The sequence below is a fragment of the Pteropus vampyrus genome, unplaced genomic scaffold, assembly GCF_000151845.1.
Source record: "Pteropus vampyrus isolate Shadow unplaced genomic scaffold, Pvam_2.0 Scaffold397, whole genome shotgun sequence".
Classification (NCBI taxonomy): Eukaryota; Metazoa; Chordata; class Mammalia; order Chiroptera; family Pteropodidae; genus Pteropus; species Pteropus vampyrus.
Window position 1 is genome coordinate 1,594,379 of NW_011889178.1, and position 21,486 is coordinate 1,615,864.

General features: G+C 39.6%; 1 long non-coding RNA gene across 1 annotated transcript; it reads right to left on the reverse strand.

Moving 5' to 3' along the window:
- Positions 1-16,648: 16,648 nt before the first annotated feature.
- On the reverse strand, positions 16,649-21,073 carry LOC111731775. The gene is made up of 3 exons (XR_002777311.1): positions 20,990-21,073; positions 17,616-17,728; positions 16,649-16,845 (listed from the first exon to the last, which is right to left on the reverse strand). It is a non-coding gene; the product is annotated as an uncharacterized LOC111731775 (long non-coding RNA).
- Positions 21,074-21,486: the final 413 nt, after the last annotated feature.

Below are 21,486 nucleotides of genomic sequence, written 5' to 3' on the forward strand. Positions count from 1 at the left end.
ATAATTTATCCTTTATTTCTGTATGTGAATTGTTTATAGAAAGCATGTAGATTTATAATACATTATAATACATACAATTTATAATACAAAATTGCTAAAATTTCAGCACAGAAATAAGACCAGAAGCAAATACACTAACATGATTACAATAATTGTTCCCAGTTGATGGAAGCATAAAAGATTTTTTTAAAACTATTTGTGCTCTAATAAATTTTATTCCACATGTATATGCAGCACTTTTGTAATTAAAAGAAAGGAAGAAGAAGAAGGTAGGAAGTCAGGGATGGAGTTATTAGGGATTGGATTAGGTCATTGAAAATACCTAAACATCTCCCAGTTTCAATTTACTCTTTACTCTCTTTAGTCACTGCATTTTCAGAACACCAAAAGTGCAATTAGCTGGATCAGGCTTTTTAAGAAGGCCAAATTGGGGGAGGTGGGAGTGAGGCATCAGAGATAGATATATTAGTAGCTTTTGCTGGGGTTTTCACCAAATGTGTTCTTACCACTGTGTTAATCATACAGATTGCTGATTCTGGGGTTTCTCACAGCAAAGGACACTTGCTCCTGGGCACAACTCCTCCATTTGTTTGTAAGGAGGCCTCGATGCATGCAACTCCAAGCTACTCAATTTAAAAGAAGTAGTGACTTTCGCAAGTTTCTAGAGCATTAGAGTTTTGAGGTAATAAGTCCTTTAACCCAATGATGTCAGCTTATTTCTCAGCAGAGCTCCAACTGAGATTTTCCTGGGAAATGTTGACCATCTGAGGCAAAGATGTAGACACTAGCTCCTTACCTAAGGAGTTCCTTTTCTGGTAAATTCTCTTGCGGGCAGATTTTAACATGCCAAGAAAACTTCTGCAGCAGACTTCAGATGCTCCAGGACTTGAATTCCATAAATCACAATCTGTAAATGGTATCACCCTTAGGAGACTCCTACCAAGATCCCTGTTTTCCCAGGGCCTTGTTGATTTTCCGCCTTTCTAACAAAGGAGGGATAGGGGACAGGGTTCAATAAATGGCAGCCAGACTGAAGTTTGAAAGTCACCAACCAAGCCCATAGCAGGTGAGATTTACCACAAAACCAGAGAGACAAACAGATTTATGGCATTCGAGTCACCAAATATTATTTTGCAAGGAGCTTGCTGATGGAAACCATTTCATTGATGGAAAATTGAGTTACTTCGCTTCTTTGCTGTTGTGTTTTTAATTGGCATGCTCTAAGGCTTTGTGGCATGAGTTGCAGAATAAATAAATAAAGTTGTTTCATGACATAAAAATGCCAAAATTAGGATAGGAAAGAAGAATTGATTCAAATGCCACAGAGACAAAAATGTGTTTTTCTGGGACAAAGGGAAATGAATGATTTACTTTTGTGGCAAATTTTAGTCTCATTTGCACACACACAATAATCTTAAAAAAATTCTATTCAGTACTTGAGTACAAGACATGGTGTACCCAGGAAGATCAAATGTCGTTTAGCATTATTAATACCCTTGTTTTCCTTGTTTGCTCTTTGCCAAATAAAACAAGAAATTAAGCACAAGCTGCTGCAGGAAAACAGCCAGGAGCATGAATATCCTAGATAGAAAAGGCCCTGTCAGCTTTTCCGTTTCCTATAGGGAGGGTTTCTTCACTTGCAAGTATGACCCCTTGGAGGTTACCGCAATGTGTCATACAGACTACTGTTTCATTTTGTTGGTTAAAAGAGTTTCCTACATTTCCACAGATATGATAGAAACAGAGACCAAAACTCCTAAGAGGGTGGTTACCTGCTCGGCAGTCAAAATAAACAGAGACCTTGAGGGATGCTACTATCTCAGTGGCTGTGTTTTCTCTCTGGAAATGCAACCTCCATCTGGGGTCAGGTGTGGTTTCGTGTTGTTTTTCTGGGGCATTTTGCACAGAGCTCTCCTATCTTTGTAGACAGATCTCAGTCAGTTCTGAGACAGGAGACTAGAGCAAGGATGCTTTAGTCCCAGAGGTATGAAAACTTCAGCTAAAGTGGCCAAAGGAATGTCCCAACCAGGCATTTCTACCAATGAGGCAAGCTAAGGGATTCTTTCTACTTTTTGGAACTTCACTGAGCTGTGGAAGGAAGAAATGAGTATGGTTTCCTTTTTTTAATTTTTTTCTTTTTTTTTAAAGCTGAAACAGGAGCAGGATTGTAGCTGTCACAAGCTGACTAAATATTTTTTTTACAGCACCAAAGCCTTTAAAATCCTTGGAACATTGGTGAGAACTAGTGTTTATGTTGGGACCTTTACATTAGTTGAGGGGTGTGTGTGTGTGCGTGTGTGTGTGTGTGTGTGTGTGTGTGTGTGTGTGTGTGTGTGCAAGTTACATGTGAACCGTGCCAGCCATTGCCCGGGGGCTCCACATCTGAGGAGAGTGGGGAGAGCGAACTGTTCTCTCCATGGTCTGGAATGACTTAAGACTGAAGAGAAATAGACTTCAGCACAACAGTCTGAAAATGAACGAATCAGAATGAGGTTTGCAGCAAGCCCAAGAATGCCCTTGACATTCGAACCACGCACCCTAGCCTCCCTGAGTACAGACATGTAATTCTACTCTCCACCCTGCCTGTAGAAGCTCTGTGCAGTGTCAGAATTCGGCCTGTAGGCCTCAAAATCCTGCGAGGATTCTATTTCATGGAGATAAGCCTAAGACCCAGTTGTAGAGGATTGATTTCAATTCTCTCCTTTAACAGAGGCTGGTAAATTTAAAATATGTAGAAAAAAGGAGACTATATATAGCTTGAAAAATTCACTTTAATCAGATTTATACCAGGGTGACTTAGCTTTTATCTAGTAATTGGTTCTCAGGTCACTATATATATATATTAAACAAATCAATGGATTGATTTGTTAGAATGTTCACGAGGTACTCTTTTGTACGCATAAAATATTAGCTTTTAATAGGGTTGTTTTGACCGTTCACATGTGAGTTGATGCTTAGGAAATCTGAGTGTAATTGTAAAGGTTATTATCATGACTTAAATGACAAAAGGGTTTTCTTCCTATGGTGGATCAGTAGGATCATCTTTCATGTGGGAAATATGGTTGGCTATTATTGTCAAAGTATATTTTTAGAAAGTAAAAGACATAGCCCTTAATGTGAATCGGTAAGCAAGCACATGTCAAATGGAGGATGGATAAATCGTGATGTATTTATACAATGGTTATTATTTAGCAATAAAAAGAAATGACACAAAGGGACATGGAGGAACCGTAAATGCATATTAGTAAGTGAAGGAAGCCAGGCTGGAAAGGCATTTCGCTAGGGAATTATATAGTATGCGGGTAGACCTGTTAGACGGTGCCAGTATGACCCTGAAAGGACAAACATACAGCCATCCTTTCGCCTTCTTTTTAAGTTTTAAATATCTTTTCTTAAAGTTGTAACAAGTCCTATTTGCTAGAGTAAACCATTTTACCAAAATTTTTGTCAATTTTACAAACAAATTTCCAAATTATGAGCTATCTACTTGTATCAGTTAAGATTCAATCAAGAGTCAGAAACCATACCAATTATTTTAACAGAGAGAATTTAATACAAGGCACTGTTTAACCAAGTGTTAGAACTGGAAAGACAAAAAGAGAACATGAAGATATTACAGAGATAGTAACATCAGGAAGTGATTGACACCCTTAGAACTGAAGGAACAAAGCGTAGAGGCTGGATTATTAAAATTTAAAGTCTTGGGGTTAGGGCCTGAAGATCTATGATGCTGTTTGCCTGAAGCATCAGGAACTCAGAGGAGGGACCCTAAGGAGCTGGGAGCCAGATCTCTGAGGAGTGGGCATGGTTGGGTGGTAGGGTATCACTGAGGGGTGCAATGAGGCTGGTTCTGGGAATGTGGACAACCTGCAACCTGGAATCGAGTCCTGCTACTGGGAGGAACTGCCAATGCTAGAGTGAGGAGCTGTTTCCAGGGTGACAGTAATGGGAACAGAAGACAATGGAAAGGAGCACAGTAACTTGTTCCCCTAGCGCCTCTTATTGATACAACCTATTGAGGAACAAGCTGGCAAAAGAGAATTGTGGTTTGCATCACAAAGCAGTGAATAGAAGGGTGAGTTTGAGGCTGAATCAAAAGCTTAACAACCAGCACACTACTCTAACTGGAACACTTGTAATTAATATGTTTGCTGTTGTAGAAAAGCATGGGTTTTGGGGTCAGACAGATCTGGTTTTGAATCTTAGTTCAAATGGCTGCTAGTGTGTTACTCTGAGCAACTATCGTATTATATTTAATTTGCTAGGCTTGGAATCTTTATATTAAAACAGGAACCAAGAATACCTATCTCACAGAGCTTTTGTGAGCACCAAATAAGATCATGTGTATAAATTACCTAGTATGGTGGCAGAGCCAGGAATCTTCAACCCCGGGCAGTGGACCTTCAGAGCCACTCTTAATCACTACATATACCAGCTTTTCAATCTACACAGAGAACTAACTGATAAGTCAAAAGTAATATGGTTTGGGGCTAGGAGGGAAGGATGCGTGGTTATGAAAAGACAACATAAGGAAACCTTGTGGTAATAGAACTGGCTATCTTGACTGTGTGGTGGATACACAAAACTACATAGATGATAACATTGTATAAATAAGCACACGTGTACCCACAAACAAAAGTTAAACTGGAGAAATAAGAATAAGATCACTGGATTGTATCAATGTCAATATCTTGGTCATGATATTGTACTGTACTTTCAGACTATGTTACTATTGAGCAGTTACCATTGAAACTGGGCAAAGTTTACAAGGGATCTCTCTGAATTATTTCTTACAACTGCATGTAGATCTACCATTATGTCAATTAAAATTGCAAATAAAAAATAATATACAGTTTTTCATTGATGCTGAAACTACCTTCCATGATGCCCTTACATTAACTGTAAGATGAGGAAATATCAACTGGGGTTATATTCATATCTTACTAAACATTTTAAACCATGTTTCTAGGGCCATAAAATGAAGTGTTTTGGGTTTTGATGCCAATGGAGTTAACTTTACAGACGTAGGTAAGAGCTATATTACCTTCAAATAATATTTTAACTCTATAAAACTTAATAAATTGGATATTTTGAAAGATTTTGGACAATATCCCAAAACACAAATGCACAGCTTGAAGCAACACAAATTGTTTAGTCTGAGTCCATGTAACCCCATTACTGATAGTGAAACGTAACTGAAACGGGCTCCAGGTTACCAGAAGTGTTCTTTTTAGCCCAAATCATCCAGAGATTTTACCCAAATTCTTCCCTTCAGTTTCTGTTTGGACATAGCCATAAGCTAAGTTTTAATCATCATTTTGAATGTAAGATGAAATAACGTTTCAAAGAACTCAGCTGATTCTATAGATAAGAAACTTAAAAAAAAAGTCTAACTATTATGCTGTACACCTGACACTAATATAACATTGAATGTTAACTGTAATTGAAAAGAAACAACAAAAAGAAGTTTTTAAAAAGTGTATGTGAAACAGACCTTGCCAAACAGCTGATGTAACAGATAAAACCTAGCTGGTTTTCTACAAAGCTTTACCTTCTCTTTCCTTGGGTGTGTTCTTATGCAAGTTGTGGGGGCATTTATTTAGTTTTGGGTATCTTCCTACTGTGTGACTGTGGTTAAAATAATCAGTCGTTCTGAATCAGTTGCCTGTTCTCTAAAGCCTTCCTGTGATTGAAAACATATCTGAACTAACTTCTTTGCCTGTATTACTGGCGTAAGAAGTGATTGAGAGAGTAATAAGAACACAGGGCAGGATTTTTACAGCCAAGCAAAAACAGAACTATCCTGAGACCTCATTACTCATCCCTGCTTTTGTGCCAGATGCTGATGCTGCACCTGTCTTTTCCTTAGGCTGGAAACATCTCTCCCACCACTAAAACTGTCAGAAATGAGAAGAGAGGAGGGAATGAGATAAGCCCTTTTCTTGGTGGCTTCATCAGAGTCCCATCTCATCTTGTAGTAAACTGCAAATTTATGACATATGCTATATAATGCCTCATAATTCTACTATTGAAATATAGTCAATCGCTTGGATAACCATGCCTGTTACAAAGGGAAAAAACAAACTCTTTTATTGGGTTTATTGAATTAACAACTTGTTTTGAACTCTAAATAATAGCATACTATTATTGCGCTCTGAACAGAGTGGGTGTTCCAGAAATCCTTAATTGTCTGTGATAAGAAGTAAGGAGAAAAATATCCACACGTGGAACTCTCCCAGTTGGAATTTGATGAAGACATATGGCTTAAACAAAAACCAACCCTCTTCTCCGAAAATATGTTTCTATTATTGTTTTCATTTTAATTAAAAATCTTCTGTCTGTACAGCAAGAGCTAGGCATTGTATCTCAGAATTTCCCCCAGATACCTTACAATTGCGGCATAAAGTCAAACCACCAAAAAAGACAATGGAGCGAATTGATGCACAGGGAAGGAAATTGCATGCGTGTCTGGGCTTCTTCCTCTCAGGCTCCCACGAGCTCCACAGAGATGAGGCTGCCAATGGAGTACAAAGGTTTGCCCTTTGCTGCAAATAACTATGCTATTCTGAGGGCATCGAGACCTCTATAAGGCAAAGAAGCCAGTGCACTTGTGAGCTGACCTCAATTGTAAAGAATTTCAGATTCCAGAAAGGAAGTTTCCAGTGGACTATGCTAAATCAGGGTGAAATTAGAATTACATTAATGCCTTTATAAAGCTATATGTGCTGAGAGTGGGCAGACAGCAGGAATTCATAATGTCACTCCTTCTGAGTCTGAACCCCACAGAGATCAGTTAGTTTGGCCCTGATCCAAGCATGAAAATTTCTCTCTACTCCTAGTAAACTGTTACCAATGACAGTTACTAGGTTGGATAGAAAGTAGGCAAGATTATCTCAAATTAATCTTTCTTCTGCCATTGTGATGATAGTATTCCGGGCCATGCCAGGATATCAAGTGGGTGGGGACAGTTGTGGTTTATCTCGTCAATACATTTCCTCATGTCCCTATTTTTGCTATGTTGCCATCACTTACCGATTACCTAGCCCTGAAATCTCAAAAACTCACCTTAAACACTCCCATCTCTTGTCACATGTCATGAACCAACACAGTCAACCTATTACTTTCCTCACAGTATCTCTCATGTCCGTATCTGTTCATGTTTATTCCCACTGCCATTCTCTCACACCTAAATATGGATTTGGCCTTTCAACATTACAGTCACTCCCCTCTGAGAATTTATCTTCCTAACACCATTTCATGCCACTCCTTTGCTCAAAAGCTTTCAATGGCAAATACCTCTGGATTATTAAGTAAAGGCCTAAATTAAACCAAGCATCCACAAGCTATAAAAATCTGGCCTGGAGTTGCACTTCCAATCTTATCTTCCTTCATGAATTGTACATTCCTCCCACATGAGTCTATTTGCTGTCCCTGAAACATGTGACTCATTCCTATTGCCTTTGCCTTCCAAGGCTGTGGTCCCTGCCTGGGACGCCCTGCCTGGCTATTTAGTCATGCACCCTGGAGCTCTTAGTGAACTTCTCGTGTGCGCAACTCTTGCCTCCCCGGCTAAACGTCATACTCAGTACGGGGCTGGTCCCACAGTTTGTGTTCTTGGTTCTGAAGAGCTTCTTTATTAGATTTAAATTCTTTTCAACTCCTCATTATTTGACACCGTGGCAGAAAATTATGGAATCTGTGCTGTCATCAGTTACTGATCCCCATCTACCGATCTAGACATTCTGGAACCTGGTTGATTCTATATGATAAATGGCATCTATATATGATATGATTTAATTTTAGGTGGAAAATACTTGTCGGAAACCAGCTGACCAAGTCAAACCAGGTCCCTGAATGGGAGAGCGGGGACTGAGAAAAAAGAGAAGACAGACAGGGTGCAGGAGGGAGAACAGATCTCACAACTGTCTCTCCGAGTTTATTTCTTAGGCTCCTTTTTATACATATTCTGTTCCTTTGTGTATCCCAAGATAACATAGTTAAAGTAACATCTTGAAGATCAAGGTACAATCGAAACTCCCTTCGAAACTCCCTTCGTACCTCCTGTTTCTAATCTTAATCTTCTTCCTCCTGGAATTCCTCAGAACCAGCCTTTTCCCTTTTATATGCAAGCAGGCCTCCCAAGATAATCCATGCACTCCTTTGAATTTTGGGAGCTTTAGCTCCCTACAGATACTGAAATATGGAATATTAGTGCCAAAAAGAGTTTAAAAGGCTGTCTATTCAAAGTGAGGTCCACAGACCAGCAGCATTGTTTCACTTGGGAGCTTGTTAGAAATGTAGGATCTGGAGCACTATCCTGATCTATTGATTAGAATCTGCATTTTATAAGTGTCCATAGGGGATTTGTGTGCACAGTAAAGTCTGAGAAGCATAAGGGCAATCCCCACCTTGAGATCCAGAATGATTGCTGAAATGGTGAAAAGAAAGAGGAAAGATTATTATTTAGAAATTATTCTGAAATCAGAACCAGAAGTTGTGCATTTCATATTTACCAGCTGTAACCCTGGAAAAATCACCTAACCATTTTGGGCTTTGCTTTCTGATCTTTCAAATGGGAATAACATCTCCCTGTTGTTTCATGGAGTGATTGTGACGTTTGGAAAAAAATATGAAGTGATTTAAAAATCATATAAGTTCTAGGCATATTTTAAAATCTATTTTTTTTTAATTGCTTTTCTCAAGATTACATAACTGATTTGTGGCAGAGCAGGGACCATACCCCGGCTGTCCTGACTTCTAGTCCAGTCCACAGTGAGCAAGGCTCCTTTCACCACAGGTCCTAGAAGGTCCTTGGCACTGCAAAAAGCAGCCGAAAAAAAAATCTCTGCAGAAAGGAATTTTAAAATATGCCTCAAGAGTGTTTGAATGTGTTAATATCACATAATCTAGTAACTTCTCTACTAGGAATCTAGTTTAAGGAAATAATGGAAATGCAGATGAAGAATTTTAAGTAATTATGTTCATTGCAGATTTACTTTAAAAAAATAAAAATGCAAACAACCTGAATGTCCAACAATAGAGATTGGTTAAACAGATTGTAAGAAAGCATAATATATTATGTGGCTATTGAAATTTTTGTCTAAAAAGAGTTTTTAAAGATATGAGATGTTTGACATCATATTAAGCCAAAAAAAAAAAAAAAAAAAGAGTTCGACTGTAAAGTTATATAAGTATGATCTCAACTTTGTTTAAAAAATGTAGGGAAAAGGTTACAAGGAAACAGGAGAATACTAACTGTGCTTGTCTCTGGCCATTTTTTGTCCTGCCCTTCATTTTTTTAGCATTATCCTGACTGATTCTGATTGGTGTACATGGGAATGCCTAAAATGGATTAGGAAAAGAGATAGCTTCTCTAACATTGTGCAACAGAGGTGAAGTTGTGTTTTTTGGTTAGTACCATTAGCTACTTTTAAAATAACTTGTTTTCTTTCTCTCTCGTTTTGTACAGAGGATATGTGCACAAAGTAAAAAATATATATATCTTTTAATTTCAATAATACAGCATAGTTAGGTACACAATATAGCAAATCGCCTCCTTACCCCACCCCTCAGGGCAATTGCCCTTCCTAGAAGCAACCACTGGCATCGGTTTCCTCTGTTTCCTTCTAGAAGTGATACGTGCATTTCTTCCAAAAGGGAGTATATTATAGACAAATCTGCACTTCTGTTTCTTTCATTTTAAACGTTTTTTCTTTTTAAAAAAAATTCAGAACAGTTATAAGAGTAGTAAAATGAACTCTCGAATGCTTTTCACCTACATTCATCAGTTAATATTTTGCCATAATTGCATTCTCTCTCTTTATATATATAATTTTATTAGCATTGTTATTGTTACTATTATTATTGCTGAACCATTTTGGAGTGAATTGCAGACATCTTCACACCTAAATACTTGCTTGTGTATCTCCTAAGAACAAGTACATTGTCTTACCTAACCATGATACAATGATTAAATTCAGGAAATGTAAAAATGACACAATAACTACTATCTATTACATAGTCCAAATACAAATTTTTTCAGTTGTCTCAATACTATCCTTTGCGGCAATTTTTTCTTCTTCACATACCTTGAAGCATATTCTAAGCATTTTGTAAAGCAGTCTATTTCTTTTTTAACAATAATTTCGCATTCCACTGAATAAATGAGGCATAATTTACTTAACCAGTATCATGTTGATGAACTTTCAAGTTGTTTCTAATCTTCCACTAATACACAAACTATGCAATGTGCAAATTTCTTTGTGCACATATACTGAGGTGTGTATATCTATTTGATAAATTTCTCAAAGTGAAATAGTAGTGTCAAAGATTATGTAAATTTTGCTTTTTGATGGATGTTGCCAAAACATAACTTTGAATAGGATGTACTACTTTACATTTCCACCAAAAAGGCATTGGTTAAATTGTCTTACATTTAACCTAGTGCTGCATATTGTCAAATCATTTGATATTGGATAATGCACAGTGAAAAGCGTACTTTATTTTTTTCTTATTGTGAGGTTGAAAATATTTCATATATTTAAAACATAATTGCCTTTTCTTTTCTATGAATTGTCCTTTGTTCTTGTTTTTAACTGTCTTGAGCTCAAGAGTGGTCCTAAGCCAGGGCTCCCAGAAAGTAGTGATTTTTCTAGAAAGCTATATGGGAAGCCAGTTTTCCTTTTCCAAATAAGTCCCGGGTGTACCTACAGCTTGAGGCCCGGAATGCCTGGGAATCCTGTTGTCCATTCTTAGCAAATGCTTAGCTTATCAACTGTTCTTTAATAAGCATTGCTTTCAAGTATATTCTAGGCCTTTTGTCATTGGTCCATTGCTTGACATATTCACCAGCGTCTAGATGGTACCAGTGGATCCACTGAGAAGCCATGGCTGTCATTTAAGACAGATCTAGGTCTATATTGTCCACGAGGCTGGAGAGCACCAGCTATGCTCTTCTGTAGACCCATTCATATGACATTTTGTGTTCCTCAGGCAATAGACTGGTCTACTTGATTTTGCTCTGTGCCTCCAGGCTGGTCCCTAACATTTGTGGAACCCCGGGCAAGAATATAAATGAAAGTCTGCACACCATATGTCTAAATAGTCAAAACTGTAAATCAAGCCAACGTACTATAAATATCATATTTTATTCTCCTACTTTCATAAATATTCCTTCATAATGACCTGGAAGGTCAGTTTCAAATTCAGCATTATCAGAGTCCCCAGAGTTCCAGGCTAGAATGTGGGAAAACCAGCCTCTGGCCTACTCCTCATTCCATTCTCAGCCCTGGAACAACCCAGGGCCCATTCCTGGGATTCTTGCACACACAGATGCGGGTACCCCAGTCTCCCATACCTCCATACATAAGTGCCCCTTGGCCTCCTCTTGGGCTTTGAAAGTGACATTACCAGCACAGTTGACCCTCTGGAGGTCACACTTGGGGAAGAGGTCTCTGCAGAAAGCATGCACAGGGGACTAATCCAGTTCCCAGATATTTGGAGCATGATCTAGAAGTGGGTGAACTCGGCTCCTTGGATTCCTGTGGGGAGGATGGTGGACAGAAGAGAACCACAGCTGAGCCATCTACAGCATGTGGCTCAGGAAAGGCCCCTCCTGACCAGGCCTAAAGCTGTATTGTCCACCTTCTTGTCCACTTAGTACATCATCACACAACGTATTGCTGAAGGGCTCCCTGGGACTTTTCTTTTTGTATTTTCTTTGAGAAAAATTTTATAACCTTTTGAGTTTTCCCGGTGGCAAGCTTCTACAAGGACCTTGTCATTTTCAGATTGTCCCAGCAAAATATATAAAACTGCAAATTAGTTTATGCTTACTTTCAGGTATATGTGTTTCAGTAGCACACGTATTTAGAGACAGCAATATTTGTTACCATGTAGAGAGAGCCACAACTTATATTTTGGTATATAGCCTTCTAAACTTTTTTTCTATGGATACAAACACACATGCTTTTTTTAATATAAGAGTGAGATCATTCTATTCGTGTAGTATTGGAACATGCGTTTTCTTTCAACAGATGACAGTCTTACGATTTAATAAATATAAATGTGCATCATCATTTTTAATGGTTATAGAACGTCTACTATATTTATTTGTTCATTTATTCAATAAATATTCATATATGGATGTCACTGAGCTAGATTTGGAAACACAATCATAGGTAAGCAAGTCTTTGAGAACACAAATTAATCCCCTATGGCTGGACAATAAAGTTGTTCAATTTTGCTATTTCAAAGAGCTAGGATGAATATCTTGTACATACATGTTTGTGTCCTTACATGCATAGTTCTTTAGAATAAATTTCTAGAAGTGTTAATTACTTGATCAAACGTAGATATATTTTAAATATTGACACAAATGCACATTGACTTTCAGAAAAGTTGCTCCAATTGACATTCCCATCAACAGCACTTATTGCTCCATATTCGAGTATTAGTAATGTTTTTTAATCTTTGCCAATCTGATTAGAAAAAATTAAAATGAAATAAATGTTATCTCTCTCTTTCTTGTAAGCTGACAGCTATATCTTTTACCTTGGAATGTTCATCTTTTTCTTAGTGATTTGTAAAAGTAATTGTGTACATTAAAGGAATTGTCGTGTATTTTATAAATATTTCTCAATTTTTTGTTTGTCTTTAGACATAGTTTGTGGTATTTTTAAACCATATTAAAGTTATGTTTTTCCCCACAGAGGAATAGATGAAGAAATAAAATGGAGTCGCTGTGGTCAAGCTGCTAAATTATTAACTTGGAGTGGGTCACAGCATAAGGAAACAATTATTGTTGTTTTAACTAGCCTGGGAACTTAAACTTTTGAACCTTCCAGTCTTGTGTCAATACCTGGATGCACATCAGTGTGTTGTTGTGCATTAATACCTGGGCATACCTCAGACCTTCAGTTAATCATTTGAATGACCACCAGACATCTGACGATCACCATCCTGGACCAATCCGGGGGCTAAGAATGCAGAACCAATTCTTCTCAAGAATGTACTTTTTACCATGAAACTCTCAGACTCTTTTTTTTCTCTTGGGTATTACCTACTAGTGTTTCCAGTTTGCAAGCCCTAAGACCCTTGAATAAATCTTAGTCATTTTATTTTTTAGCCAAAGCTGTCTGACTCTTTGAGTTAATTCAGCACCTCACAGAACAATTTCCACAAAACTCTTAGTAACTTTTAATAATTATTAATTCCTAACAGGGCAAGTAGAGATCCTCAGAAGCATGCAGGAAAAACAGTAGGTGACCTGAAATTCTCTTCCTTGTTGTGGGGGAAGGGTGGTTTCTGCTGGGTGGAAAATGTAAGCTGAGGGATTTAAAGAAACAGATTGGAAAAAAAAGATAACAACCAGTTTGGCTGTAAGAGGTCTGGGGAGGAAGGTGGAGTAGAGGGAGAGAGAAAGAGATGTGGTGGTTGTGGTAAGGAGTGGAAATTTGAGGAAAGGGTGACTTGAAGATAATTTTTAGGAAGTTTTTCAGTATGATAGCCAAGTTCTCACAAAACCTGTAGCAATAAAAACCACATCACTTGTCATGCATTAAAGTTGGATTTAGACATACTTTTGGATACGAAAGTGGGAGACGAGCCCCAAGGCAGGTGCAGGCGAATGCAGTGCCAGCTCAAGGCACCCGACCATGTTTAGGGTCCCCAGGGTAGTCACATTGAGGTTGACTCCCCACACTTAATCCACAGCTAGAAAATTAATCCAAACCACTCACGGTAACTATCTCCTTACCTGGGATCCATCAGAAATTTGTGACAGTGAGATGCTAGGGAAGGCTTGCTGAGGCTTTTAGAAAAGAGAAAGAAGTGTCTCTTCCGCTCAAAGAGGACAGGAAAGCAAGTCCCAGATCATGTGGCTTTGAGGGGAATTTGCCTTTGAAAAAAACTAAATGGGCGAATAGCAGAGAGAGGCTCAGAAGCTGGGCCTCTACGGACATCGGAAAGCCTCTGAATCCACCAGGCCTGAAGTCCACTCTCCTTGTAGTCGTCTCATTGTATGAAATAATGAATGTCTTTAATCTGCAAGCCTGTGGGAACCAGAATCTCTGTTACTTGCAGCTGAAAACATTCTGACACAAAGTAAAGTTTGAACAAGCTAGAATCCTGACAGAAGTATTGAATTCCTAAACTTAATTGTCTGAACTCGGCTCATACCAAATGTTTAGACTGGGCCTTTTTTCAAGAGCTGTTCTGAACTGTTTTCAGATCTGAGAATATGCCGTGTTCTTTCCCAGCTCAGGGTCCTTGCACTGCTGTTCCTTCTTTCTGGAACATTCCTCCCTCTGCTCTTTGATCTCCTGACTCGGGCTGACTCCTACTGACTTTGTCCAGTAGGAGTTGAGGGCTCCAGAAAGATCTCCCTGGGCCCCTCAAGTCCAAGTGGGTGTTCCTCCCAGGTGCTCCCACGGAGCCTTGGACTTTCCTCGGCACAGCCCTTTTCAAACTGTATTGAATTGCCTGTATCTCCCTGTGAAGGAAGGGCTGTATCTGCATTAGCCACCATTATCTCTGCAATGCTCTGCATTTTGCTGTGCCATGTACTCAACATTTGCTGGGTGAATGAATAGAAAAAGCATTTATTCTGTCTATTTGGGCTTTACAAAGATTTTGCGTTTCACAAGAAAACTGCAATTTGTTATAAACATAGATCAGTAAGGCAACTATTTAATTTTTTTCTTTAAAAAGCAGGCTTTAGGAACAAAAAAATATGTAGGTAAAAACTAAGGAAATCTGAATAAAGACTGGACTTTAGTTATTAGGAGAAAAAAGCAGGCTCTTTTTGTGCTGAATGCTTAATATGCAGTAAAGATCCATTTTAAAAAGTTGAGATATAATTTGCACACTATAAAATTCACCCTTTTAATGTATAGAAATTCCGTAGTTTTTAGTATATTCACAATGTTGTGCAACCATTGCCATTATCTAACTGCAGAAGATTTCCATCACCTCAAAAGAACCCCGCATCCATTAGTATTCACTCCCCATTCCCTTTTTCAAGTCCCCGGCAATCACTAATCTGTTTTCTGTCTCTATAAATTTGCCCATTCCAAACATTTCATGTACATGAAATCATACAATATGTGATTTTTTTTTTTTTTGGTTTGGCTCATTTTACCTAGCATGATGTTTTCAAGGTTCATCCCAATTGTAGTATGTATCAGTACATCATTCCTTTATATGACCGAATAATATTCCATTGCATGCATACATCACATTTTGTTTATCCATTCATCAGCTGATGGACATTTGGGTTGTTTCTACTTTGGGGCTATGATGAACAATGCTATTATGAGTACCAGTGTACAATTTTTATGTGAACATATGTTTTCAGTTCTCATAGATATATACCTGGAGGTGGAACTGCTAGGTCATATTGTAATTCTATGTTTAACTTTTTTCGGGAACTGCCAAACTACTTTCAGAAGGGGCTGCACCATTTTACATTCCCATTAGCAACATATGAGGGTTTCAATTACTCCATATCCAAGTAAAGATCCATTTGATTAAATTTATTTTATACAAACAGGATGCTGACATGGAGAAATAGGAATGATACACTTCATACTCGTGTGATTAATGCACATGAATCAAATGATCAATAATAACCTCACTAATCTGCCATTTGACATCGAAGAGCTCATAAGGACAAGGCCAAAGAAAAGAAAATGACTAACTTAGAAATGAATGATTGATGTAACCAAAGTTATCTGTTGAAATAAAGGCATGCATATTGGGTAAAGAGCCTGCAGTAAATTTAAACTAGAAAGCTATGTAGCACTGGCCTTAGCTTAAGCCTAAGCCATCCCCTGCTGGAGTTCAGACGTGTCTGGGCCTGTTTGGTGGGCTGAGCTGCCAAAAACTGATTTTTAAGAGGGAGAATGACCTTAGGAGAGAAAACTCATTTAAGGGAAGAGAGACTGAAACAGAAAAGCTTGTTAAAGCTTCTGGTAGAAGGCATAATTCTGAAATGTACAGGACTCCCCAAATCCTAGTCTTACTTCTATGTACCCAGGACTGAGTCCCAGAAGAGAAAGGCTTATGCAGAAAATCTGAAAGCATTATTTCAATGGTTTGAATGTTTGTGTCCTGCTAAAATTCATACATTAAAATCCTAATGGCCAATGTGATGGTATTAGAACCTGGGGCCTTTCAGAGTGAATTGGGTCATAAGGATTGAGCCCTCATGAATGGGATTAATGCAATTATAAAAGAGACCCTAAAGAGTTCCCTAGACTCTTCTTCCCTGAGAGTACACAGCAAGAAATCAACAGTCTGAAATCCAGAGGAGGGCCTTCCCCAGAAACACGCTGGCACCCAGACCTTGGACTTCAGCCTTCGGAACTGTGACATATAAATTTCTGTTGTTAATAAGCCACCTAGTTCATGGAATTTCTGTTATAGCACCTCCAATGAGAAACAATTATTCTCATTAAAAACCCTAAGATGTTGGATATAAGGTAGTTCTGCTTCAGTAATCTGCTCACGCAGATATATTACACAAAAGAGGCTTTCTCCCATTTTGCCACCAAACTTTATAACCTCCAGAATATTCATCTCTACATTGGTACGCTGAAGGTCCCTGTGTATCAGGGGTGGTGACAGTGGCAATGGACCTGTAGGGGGTGGTTGACTGGGAACACTGGAGGAAGCCTTGAGACATCTTCATCCAGCTGCATAAGTAGTGAAGGCCAGGGCAGTTGACATCACTGAAGAGGGAGAGGCAGAAGAAGACAGGGGTGGCAGCCCATGGTGGTCCTGAACTTTTTGATGAACCCAGGTGAGATGCTCTTTGGGAACTCCCAGAAGGGATATTGATGGGAACTAGAGGTGAGGATAAGAGCAGGGGACACATGGATCATCACTGTTTGTTTATTAAGAGTGTACAGCATTCTGGCTGATATGGGCTAGGGAAATACAATCTAATCTCTAACGAAATAAAATGAAAAATAAGTAGCTGAGGAACGAGCCAAACAAATTTGAAATGAATGACTAAAAACACGTTCTTTTGGGATGATTGGTAGTCATATAAAATAAATTTTCCACCCCAAGAGTCTTTGCTATTGTGATAGCTGATGTAATAAAGTTGTTTAGTGGCCTTTCCCACCATAGGTTGCCATGTTGTTCTCACATTTGGGAACTTTCCATGGCTTCAGAGGTGAACTTTCTCATAGTTTTCCATCCCGTATGACGTTTGAGGTTACAGATGAAAATGTGACTAGCGGTCAATGGCAGGAAAAGTAAGCGGCTGACATAGTGTGTAATAATAATAATAATAATAAAAAGATGAAGCAAGTTCAATTGGATCAAAGATGTTGAGTTAACAAAAAGTCAGCATGACAGAACCTGGGAGACGAGTCACACCCTAGGGCTCTCCCATCCCATGAGGGAGGTGAAGGAAAAATCTGTGAGCAGGACCTTTTCGACCTCATGGAACTGAAAGCATGTGATCACACCTTATTTTCCTAGTAGGATGAAATACATTAAGTTCAGGCCAGTGATCTTTTTTGAAGATAGCACCAGTTATGATTAGACTCAGTGTCCATCAAAAGACACTTTCCAGACTTTCAAGAAAGAAACAGAACAGATCTTACCTGATAAAGTTCTTGGTATGTGTTGAAGCATGAAAACAGCTTGGGGAGCGGTGGAGAGGTGTTGTTTGAAGAGAATCTGAGAAAGCATGACCAGAGAAGACCCCATATTCCCTCTGTGTGTGGGGAAGACAGAACAAGCAATGGATTTCATACCCTAGATTTGGTGGGGTTCTGATGATACCCTGAAAGTATCCTGGGATGACTGGGGAGGGGCCACGTAGGTTCACAGCGCCCTCAAAAAATCAAACAGGCTGAGTTTTGATCTCTTTTGTAAATTCGTTCTTTTCTAAAATTTATATTCAAACATAAGGATTTGTTGCTCAGCGAAAGGGAAAAGAGAGAGAGAGAGCCTGAGAGAGGCAGAGAACGTGCGAAAGAAAGAGATTGAGATTGAAAATCACTGGGATTTGCTTGAATCCACTTCTGCAAATGTTATGGTTTCTCAGGAGGAGACTTCTCCAGGCTGAATCCTGCATGTGAATCACAGCTGTAGCAAACCCGGTTGCTGTTTTCCTAACTCACACCGGGAATTCATCTACTCCTGGCTCCCAGCACATGCTCCTGGCAATGCTTGTCACGGCTGCTTTGTTACTGAGGTGCGTGGTGGAAACTGAGCAGAGCCCTTGGCTGTACCAACCCCTGGCTGACCTCCCTCCCTGTACATCTCCATGTACAGGGGAAGACCCTGGAGAGGAGAAGGCTGAACTGCTTGCTAGTCCTGTCTAAAATTTGAAAAGCTCTGCTCAGGAGGGCTGAAATTAAAAGATAGTCGGGAAGGAGAAATCAGAAATTCCTATAAGGGCCAGAAAAGTTATGGAAATGCCAAAAGATGACAAAGCCAGAGGGTGTGGAGGTTGGGTCACTTTAGCACTCAGCAACCTGAACTTTGGAAACGAAGTGTCACACTATTGAGTCCGAAACCAGCTTTGAGAGTTGTGGTTTTTTTTGTTGTTGTTGTGTTTTATTTTGCATGTTTGTACTCAGGCATTTTAAGACACTTTAGAGAGGTCTTCTAATGTTTTCCACACATCACAATGGCATAAAACCAGGAGACGAACAGGGACCGCCAGAAAGAATTACAAATAGAGAACAGAAGACACAAAAGATGGAAGAGAGGAGAAATTAGGATCACATCTGTGGGAGTAATTAGTAACTTAATCTGACAACGCTAAATTTAACCAGTTGAGAGCAAATAAAATCCAATTAGGTCAATGCCTCCTGATGAGCCCCTACCCCCACCATTTGAGTTCCTTGGGCATTAAGCAGACGTGTTAGTTCCTGCTGGCTTCAGTCTGTCTGGCCTCTGGAACAATGGCCAAGCACTGGATTATTCAATATTTCCCAGTTCTGAGCCTCCGGAGTCCACACGTGGCATTATTGGGAGTTCTTTGCTTGTTAGTGGATCTGCATTTGCCTCTTGCTTCCACATCTGCTCTCCAGATGATGAGGCTGACCTGAGGCAGCCAGGTGCACACTAAGCTGCAGGTTCTTTGTGTTTGTGGCCAGCGTGCCTTCCTAGAACTTGGCCTGGTTCCTGCCTTTTCACTGGGATGTCATGCCCTCCTGGCTCCTGCCAGTCTCCTCATGCTATCTCTCCTTCTCTCTGTCTATTAACCTGAACTACATTGGAGTTCTAAACTTATTATTTTGAAAAATTTCAACCCAATAGCAAAGTTGAAGAAACAGTACAATGAATAGCCATATATCCTTCACTTAGATTCACAAATTGCTGGCGTTTTGCCCCATTTGTTTTTCTTTCTTTCTCTTTCTACACACAAACACACACACACATACACACACACACACAGCCATACTGGTCCCAATAATGTCCTTTATGGCCATATTTTTTTCAATTCGGGACCTGAACCAGGATCATGCATTGCATTTAACTGTCATGTTCTTAAGTTTTCTTTAATCTAGAACAACTCCCTTGCTTTTTAGACAATCTTTCTTGGCATTAACCTTTTTGAAGAGTTCAGGACAATTGTTTTGTAGAATGCCCATGAACTGGATGTCTGATTTTCTCCTCATGATTGGATTCAGGGTGAGTATTTTCAGCAGATATAGGCTGTGCCCAGTGCCCATTTGACCTCTCTGTGCATCACTACCCCGTAACCACCTCCCCCCAGCCCTACCAGAAGACAAAGCAGCGGAGGTGGCCGAGAAGCGTGTGCCTGTCAGACCTGGGCTCCCAGGGGCCTGGCAGAGTTACTGCCACCAGATACCACTCTGACAACTCGGTTAGACTGGATTGGTTCAGAAGGGAAATATCTAGACATTCCTCTTTGACTTCACTTTCTTTTGTTACAGATGAGCTCTCAGATATACTGGACTCTTAGAATTCTGTCATAGTCCAGTGGCGGTCAGGCTAAGGGTGGACCCAAGAGGGAACAAACAAGGTTGAGACTCCCCAGAAGCAACATCTAAGAGGCTCTGTAGGCCCAAAGGCTCTAGTTTATAACCTTCAGTATATGGACAGAGCTTCTGAATTTGAGTGGAAACTCCAGGCAAAAGAACTGTCCTGCTGGACTTTAAATAGAGACAGGAAGAAGCAGGAGAAGTTGGGACTGGATATCTGGTTAAGGACAGGAATTTGGCAGATATCCATGCTCTGCTTTAGCAAGGAAGCCAACTTCCTCTTTGGAAAGAAAGCAAGGGTACTATAAGTTCAAAGAGTCAAAGTCAAAGTCAAAACCCAAATCCAGAGCCCTCATGGTCTGGAGGAGACCTTGGACTAGGAGTTCCTCTGGGACAGGAAACCTTTCCTATTATTCTGTGCATCCCCAAGCACCATGTTTAGTGGATGGGAGACACTCTGTCCTTGCTGTTGAATGAATGAATGGACGAATAAATAAGTGGATGATTTCTAAAGAAGGAGGACCAGGTTTAGTATCTGAGAGTCAGTATCCAAGGGTATAGAAGTGGAAAGATGGTAAAATGGATCATTTTGAGATACATAAGTCAAAGAAAACCCAGTCAGGAAATGGGGTTGAACCACAGTAAGTTGTTTAATGTATTATAATTCATTCTTAATTCACCTAACTCCAGATTTTTCTTTTGTGATAAACTCATTGTTGTCCTGGTTTTCTGTGTGCAGAGACCCTTTGTTCAGCTACTTTGTAGCAAGGGATGTGCCTGCCCATCAGCTGGGAGTGGTGCTACAAGGATGATTTTTCTTTCTCCCCTGCCCTGCTGCATGTGGCTGAAAAAGAAGGTAAGATGTAGACACACTCATATAATACTCAGGCTTTTCAAAAACCATGAAGTGGCATCCAAAGCTCTCTAACATCGTAAAAAGCTGGGAGGAAAGTCCAGAAGTGAGAATGGAGAAGTGCTATGGAAAGAAAGCCCAGGGAGCTCCTAATAAAACATACCTTAAACGTAAAGATTTGGCACTTTACTAAGACAAGGAGGAGAGTGGGGGGTCAGTGACCTCGTTCAATGTCTGGAGTGCCGGATGCTTCCAGCGAGAGCTGCCAAACCGACAAAGTGGCTCTGGAAGATCTCTTAATGGATATAAGCACTGTGCAGGGGGAAAAAAGACTTGTCAGGTGATTCAGAAGAAAAGTATTTTTAAGTTGAGAAGAGTGCAATTGTATTACCATCCCCTCATTTAGAGATGAATAAAAAAGGCACAAAGAAAGGATGTGGGCTGTTCCATAACTACAGCCCAGCCCGGCTTCCTTATATAGGTTTCTTTTTGCACACATGTTCTTAGCTTGCGTTTCTAAAACTGATGGCTTTTACTTATAGGTCAAGCAAACCCCGATTTTTCTAAATACTCACTGAAGACTATGCTGGCCGGATCCCAGTATGTGTTATCACCATGCCTATCTCCCCACTACCTTCCTACTTTCCTGAGTCTCTCGAA